We start from the raw sequence: 7,789 nt of genomic DNA, 5'->3' as shown, positions 1-7,789 counted from the left end.
TTGGAAGTCATTACACGGGGCGATGGGTACTCGATTAAATTTTAGCATTGATTTTCATCCTCAAACTAATGGCCAATCGGAGTGGAAGATTCAGATTCTGGAAGATATGTTGAGAACATGCGTGATTAATTTTCATGGATCGTGGGAAAAGTATTTTCCACTTTTGGAATTTGCATATAATAACAATTACCAATCGAGTATTAAAATGGCACCGTATGAAGCATTGTATGGAAGGACATGTTGAACGCCGCTTAATTTGTATGAATTAAAGGATCGGGATGTTCATGGTCCTGATTTGATTAGAGAAGTGGAAGAAAAAGTTTAGGCTATTCAGTAGAATCTTAAAGTGGCATCATATAGACAAAATTCATATGCGGATTTGAAGATAATGGAAATTGAATTTCAAGTAGGCGACAAAGTTTTTCTTAAGGTATCACCTTGGAATAAAGTAATTCGTTTTGGGTGTAAAAGAAAGCTCAATCCTAGGTTCATTAGACCCTATGAAATCTTGAAAAGAGTTTAACCAGTGGCATACCAGATAGTATTGCCACCAGAGATGGAAAAGATCTGCAATGTCTTCCATGTGTCTATGTTTTGGAGATATCGATCAGATCCTGCACACATCTTCACACCGGATGAAATAGAAGTTCAATCTAAGAACCATTTCAAATTTTAGCATATGAAATCAAGCAGATAAGGAATAACACGATTTCGTTAGTTAAAGTTCTCTGGAGAAATCATAAAGTATAAGAGGCTATATGAGTGCGTGAATACGATATGAGGCGACAATATTCGCACCTCTTTTTGCAATGAAAATTCGAGGACGAATTTTCTAAAGAGGAGATTTGTAACACCTCAAACATAGGGTCAATGACCAAAATGTAAGAAATTAAAATTTAAGAGTTTAAGTAGAATAGTTGAAAAGTTCAAGCATTAATTTTGGAAATTTTGATTAGGACTTGTTATCAAAGATGAGATATTGTAGGGGCATTATGGTATTTTTGAATGAAAAGAATTTTATATTCCTTTTTAATGGATATATATCACATGTGGTAAAGGAAGAAAAGAAAAATCTAGAACCCCTTTTGTTATCTTCTCTTCCAATGAGCTCCATTTCAAAGGTAAGTGATTCCAAGATGTTTGTTTGTTTAAATTTTGGTTTGGTTTTGAAGACTTAGAGAATATATAAGCTTAAAGAAATATCATGGTTGATTAACATTAAAAGATGAGTGAAATAGTGATGAATATGTATAATGAGTTTTTAAGGGAGTTGTTGTTATGGTTTAGTTTTTAGATTTCTATTGATAAAATTTAACTTGTCAAGTGTCTAATTAAGGAGTTAAAAGGATTAGAAATGATTAAGAACATTTTTCAAAATATGGTATGATTTTGAGATTCAAGTATTCTAGTGAGATTTTGGATATTTAGGAGTGTTAAATTGAGATAAGTTGGTTTTGATGAATGAAGTTGAGTTTAAAAGAATAAAAGGAGATAAAAGTAGGAGATTTGGGTAAGTTTTGGTTAAATTTCTAAATAAAAATGGTAATTTTTTGGTAAGGGTATCAGTACTGGATGAACAGTACCGATACTTCAAGGCAAAACTAGTTTGAATTTGAGGATCCGTATCGATACCAATTGAATGAGGTATCGATACTAAAATGGGGGTATCGATAATAAGGGTAAGGTATCAATACCATTATATCAAGTTTGAAATTCTAGAATGCCAAAATGGTATCGGTACCGAAGTGGGTATCGATATCTTAGAAGGAAAGTTTCAGTATTGTAGGAGGAGTACCGATACTAATGCACCTGAAATGATTAATTAGATGTTTCTTTCATCTTAAGTTATAATGATTAGTTATTAAGCAATAAAAATTGCGATATTCATTTTGATTGTACTTGTGTAGACATCGAACGAAGACAAATTTGGACGACTAAACATTATAGATTATCGATCAAAAGTGATAAGGATTTCGTTTGGGACTTCAGTGAGGAAAAGGTGAGTGTAACTCATTTGTTTTATATTAGATTCGAGGGAGGCTTGTGATAAGCCAACCTCAGAGTTTTTGATCGAAAACCTTTCAATTTCTTTTATGTTATATTTTTTTACAATGTTTTATTCAAGTTATATTACTTAAGCTATTTTTTTATGATTATGTGAACATGATTATGAAAATGTGACATGTGAATATGTGTATAAGAAAATACTCGATGTGAAAGTGCCAATGTGAACAAGATACACTTTGATTGATGAAATGATAAATAATTATAATGTTAAAAGCCCAAGCTATATGTATGAGGATTAGAGGTATAGTCGGCATGCCAAGAGTCGAGAGTTCTATGTGATCCTTCAGGACAAAACTATGTGGTCCTTCGGGAAAAATATGTGGCACTTCGGTGCAAACTATGTGAGTTATGGTGACAACATTAGTGCACAACCTTAATGTACTCAAATACCTAGTGTTCTCAGTAGTATACATTGGGCATTTGAAAACAAAGTTACATAAATCAACCAATGTATAAAAGTATACATTCTTGTTATGAAAAGCAATTTGAATCCCTTATGAAATGTTTCTATGAAATAACTAAAGATTTCGTTTACAAAGTTTTAGTTAGCTCGTACTTGCCTCACTAAGTCAATGACTTAACGTGTGATTGTTTCACACGTAGGGTTGAAGAAACCATAAGGTTGAAGCTAGTTGAGGATAGCATACTCCCACGAAGATCATATCAGAACAATTTAAATGTAGATTTCTTGTTATTTTGTAAACTGTTGGCATGTACTACAAGTTTAAATTGAAATGCTCTGATCTATTTTGTAAACTTATAATTTTTGTATTTATGTAAATTATTGAGGGTTTATTTAAATAGGAATTTAAGTTTTTCTTATTTACTTTATTTCAAGGGTTCCACAATTTTAATACAAATAAAAGTTTAAATTTTCCCCTACTTTTTAATAGTCAATGATTTTAAAAGTCAAATTGACACCTCAGACTCGTATCCGGGTCGGGTACGAGTTAGGGGTGTTACATATATCATAAACTTAGCAACTTGTAACTTAGGTTACTAAAAATCATAAATATTTCATAAATGAACCTTCTTTTCATAGTATAGTCGTATTTATTTATTAACTTGGTTAATTGGCTTTCATAGCAAGATTTATATCATAAAGTCATTATTACGCTCATTGAATTATAAGTAACTATGGATACACGAATCCCCAACCAAATTGTTACCAAATAACAGAGAATGGTCTATCCCTTCAAACTGTCGCCAATGACAAACAACACATCCCTCCTATCGTTTCCAAATGAGGATCGTAATCCAACCCTATCATGAGCTCAAATGGACTCTATGGAATGCCAATTATATTTAAACTAACTTAACATCCAATGGCATATTCATTTAAACTTATCATATACGAAATTTATCTTGACGTGCCAAGTAACATAGTTTAGCCTTAACCCTTTATCATTCACATAGTTCTCATTCATGGATTCATAACATGATTTATCTTATTTCAAAAGCACATGTCATAACATGTATTTACACTACTGAAATTAATGCAAATTATGTTATTTTTATTCTTACAACTAACATAGCATTAATGCTTCATATAATCCATGCTTGCATAGTACACATCATGAAAGCATAGAATTTATCATGACATTTTATTTCATACTACATGCAAAATTTATTTATTTCATGATTTCATATCACACATATCATAGTCAGATAATCTTAACATAGCATGTTCATGAAACACCTCATAAGGTAAATAAGCTTACCGAGCTTACAAAATTTATTTTGATATTCACTTTGCTATTCAATGCTCTATGTGAGCCCAAAATACATCAATTTAGTTCACCTATAAAAACATTAAAATATCGAATCGAAATGACACCGAGTCAATCAAACACACAAACTACACTCATTGTATATCTCGGATCATCATACCAATATTGAAAGCTTGATTCTCTCTTCCAAATATGAGTTTCTTCAATATATTTCATATCAAGCATAGAATCAAACACATAATTTATCAATCATCATTCGAAACACATTATAACAATTTACAAGTGAACATGGGAACCTTAATCTTTAAGGTGTTAGACTTTGATGTTCCAAAGCCCTAAAAATCATGCAAAATCACCCCGAGGCTTAGAATCACTTCTATTACCAAGGAGAACCACTAATTTACACAAACAATCATTTTTAGGGTTTATGACTCAAGAATACTTAGGCTCTAAACATAACAAAATTGGTACCAAAAGAAACCTATGATCATGGGCTTACCAAATATGCACTTGGATTTTCAAAGTAGTGGCTGGATTGCAAGAAATTTAACTTGGAATGCTTGAATGTTTGAAGAATATTCTTTAATGGAGGAAAGAAAGTTCATGGAGACGAGGGGATAATATTCTCTCTTTTCTTTTCATGTTTTCCTCGTGAAAGCCACTCCAAAGGTATAAAATGCTTTTCTTTTCTTTTTCTTACAAATGAAAATAGCTTAAAAAGTTCTTATTTGATGAAACATATATGATGAGTCATCAACTTGAGGAATTTGGTTAAATTAAGACTTAGGTCCTTTAACAAAACATGCACTTAAAAGGTTTTTAATTTTTTTCTCGCATTCCATATTTAAACATATTTATTTGAAAACTTGATTCGAATAAAAAAAAATCCGATCATCAAAATCGAGAAATCATTGGACCAGTTTTTGATGTATTACATTGATTATGGTCCAATAAGCACGTTGGGGGTGTACTCTAGATGCAAAATTTGAATGCACGATAGAATTTTCGGGGATAGAAGGAATCTGTCTAATCTGTTGGGTGAAGCATGGAAATTCTCAACCCTAGATCTCTCTGAGTCATCTCTAACACAATTAAAGTTGCCTTTAATCAAAACCAGTATATAGACTAAAGCAATAAGCTCTGAGATAAATCGAAAGAACTTCAGCCTCTCGCTCTATTCATTTAGGGCATAAACATTTATTAGAGCACACTTTAGATAAGACCATTTTATTTTTAATTCCAAAAAATAGGAACACAAAAAGATATAAGTTTCTGGTGGCTCCCATTGAAGGTGAGAACACCGTTTCATCAAACCTTGACCCACACTGACGGTGAGACAAACAGGGTTTAATGGACATGAGTTTAGTTTCATGCAAAAATAGGATTCTGGTTCTACTACCGTTAATAACTCTCTAGACCGCCCTCACTTTCGCGGACTTGCCTAAGCCCTTTACATTCCAATGGACGATTGAAAAATTCATGAAGTAAATACAATCTCGCAAGAAATTTAAAAGAGAAAGCACCTGGAAAGCTAAGCAAGATCCCCTTCGTCGAGCTCCTTCAATTGAGCCAACACCACTTGCTCCGAAGCGTCGAATGGGGACCTAGTTTATTACCAACAGCTAACGTAGCTAGGGCTTCAGGTGAGGGCTCTTTTCCTATGCTAATTGCACAGGATGAGGAAGACCCTCTAAGCTTCACTTTAGATTTTGATGATTTCTCCAAAGCTTTGGGCTTTCTTCCAATGCTGCTGAAATCACATTACTTTCTTCAATCGAAGGATGAGCCTTTACAAACTGATTTTTTGGGTTTTATATTAACCCCATTACAATAAAAAAAAAATTATCCTCTCTCTTTTTTCATTTTTCGTTCTGTTACCAAAAAATTATTCTCATTCCCTTTGTCATTTGTGCATGCCTCGCTGATGATGAGGATTTGGTTGTTGATCCGTTGAAGGAAGGAAATCGCTTCCTGCAGACGTGGAGAAGGACGTAGAATCTTCTGGAAATGTCCAAGGAACTTATTAGTTTTGGTCTGAATCTTGACCGTTGGATCATTGCTTGGATCCAACGGTTTGGAGATGCTGACGACGCCTCTAGCAATGATTATGGTGTCATCAAAACCCTAGGAGCGGATGAATATGCACCATCAGATCTTCTTTAGATCTGACGGTCAATCCTTTGGCGGCACTGGATAGTCATCAACAAACCCTAATCTCATTAGGGTAGCTTCCACGACTGGGCCTTAAGGCACGTTGTAACCTAGTTCTTGTTGGATTGAACATTTGGATCTGCTTTGTAACGTTTAGACACCAAATCAATATTTTTTTCCCAATAACCCAACCAGGTCAATTATTTATGGTATTGGGCCAACATGAAAATAATTTTAGAAACTATATCATTTTCTACAGTTCACAACGTACTTGTCACCTCGAGATGACGGGTTCCATTAAATATATATTTTTTTAATGGGTGGGTCCAACATGTGCCATTAAATTATTGGTTTTAATGAGACTCGTCACGTCGAGGTGATGAGTCTATTAATAATATTTTTTGTTAAAAAAATTAATTTAGAAAATTAAAAAAAGGAGGGACTCGAGGTGACGAGTCCCTTTGAATTAAAAAATAATCGTTTCAAAGTGTTTGTCAACGGTCAAATTCAACAATCATATAGAACTCGTCACCGGTGACGAGTTTTACCAGCTAAAAAAAATTAGCCATTGGAATTTGGGTATAAATAGGGGTTTGGGCTTTGATTTCTCATCAAACCTTGAATTTGAAAACAATTAAGAAAAAAATCAACTTTCTGTGCAAAATCCTAAAAAATGGTTTCACGATGAGAGATGTTGCGCCTTGACAACGTCCATATTTCATCTATCGAAGTTCCACCATAAGGAGAAGGGAGTATTCGTCAGTGTAGGATGACTTCGAAAGATCCGCATAAATGGATGTTGATATATCTTCAACAATCTGGTCTTTATCCATCCATATTTCTACGTGGCTTCCAGGTGTACCCGATGTTAATCGAGGCTCTAATCGAATGTTGGCGGCCCGAGACACACACACTTCCCATTTCGAGTGGTGAAAAGATGATTACCTTAGAAGGCGTCACTTACCAACTCGATGTTCCTATTAATAGAGACCTGGTGGTGAAGCAGAACATGTACTACCCCTCGACGTTGATGTATCAAGTTTTGGGAAAGTGGTCACCATCAAATGTCATGAAGGGCTATCGAGTAAGAATGACGTGGTTGGAGTATGAATTCGATGTAACGAGGGACTCTATTGAGAACGAGGTTATTTTTAAGTCTTGAGCATACTTATCCAACTTATCGGAGGGATATTATTGCAGGATAAATATGGTAATTTGGCGTACCATAATATTTACAAATATTATATGACTTCGGCAAGTGCCACAGAACCAGTTTGGGCTCGACGATTTTAGTATTTCTATATCGGGAGCTTTGCAAGGCACCTATTGTCGAGCATAGTCAAAAAGCTGACATGGTAGGTTGTCTGATATTGCTACAGTCCTGTCCATGGTATCAGTTCCCGTTTTTACGTCGATTACAACAACCCCCTCGAGTTTCCTCTTGCCCGAAGGTAAATTTTTAACATTATATTTTAAATTTGATAAACTTAATTAATTTTTTTACTCTAGTTTTAATTTATTTTACTTTTAAATATTTTAGATGGTTCCACAATATAACATATACGAAGTTATCGGGTGACACAGCAAAAGATGTACGGATAAAGATCGACATCGCCGGTCGATATTTGGTATAAAAAATTTTATTTATTTTTTTTTAAAATTTAAAACTTTATATATATTAACTTTGATATTAATATTTACAGTTTTCTTTCCTTCCATATATTGATGACGAGATCCACTAGTTATTGCCGTAGGAGTTTTTTTAGGGGTCTAAGTAATGGTGTACCGTGACACCATTACTATATTTTGCGATTGTGGAGTGACATGCTGCTGATATAGTG

The sequence above is a fragment of the Hibiscus syriacus genome, unplaced genomic scaffold (genome assembly GCF_006381635.1).
Source record: "Hibiscus syriacus cultivar Baekdansim isolate YM2019G1 unplaced genomic scaffold, ASM638163v2 tig00113725_pilon, whole genome shotgun sequence".
Lineage (NCBI taxonomy): Eukaryota > Viridiplantae > Streptophyta > Magnoliopsida > Malvales > Malvaceae > Hibiscus > Hibiscus syriacus.
The sequence above is the reverse complement of the archived record's forward strand: the minus strand, read 5'-3'. Positions refer to the sequence as shown.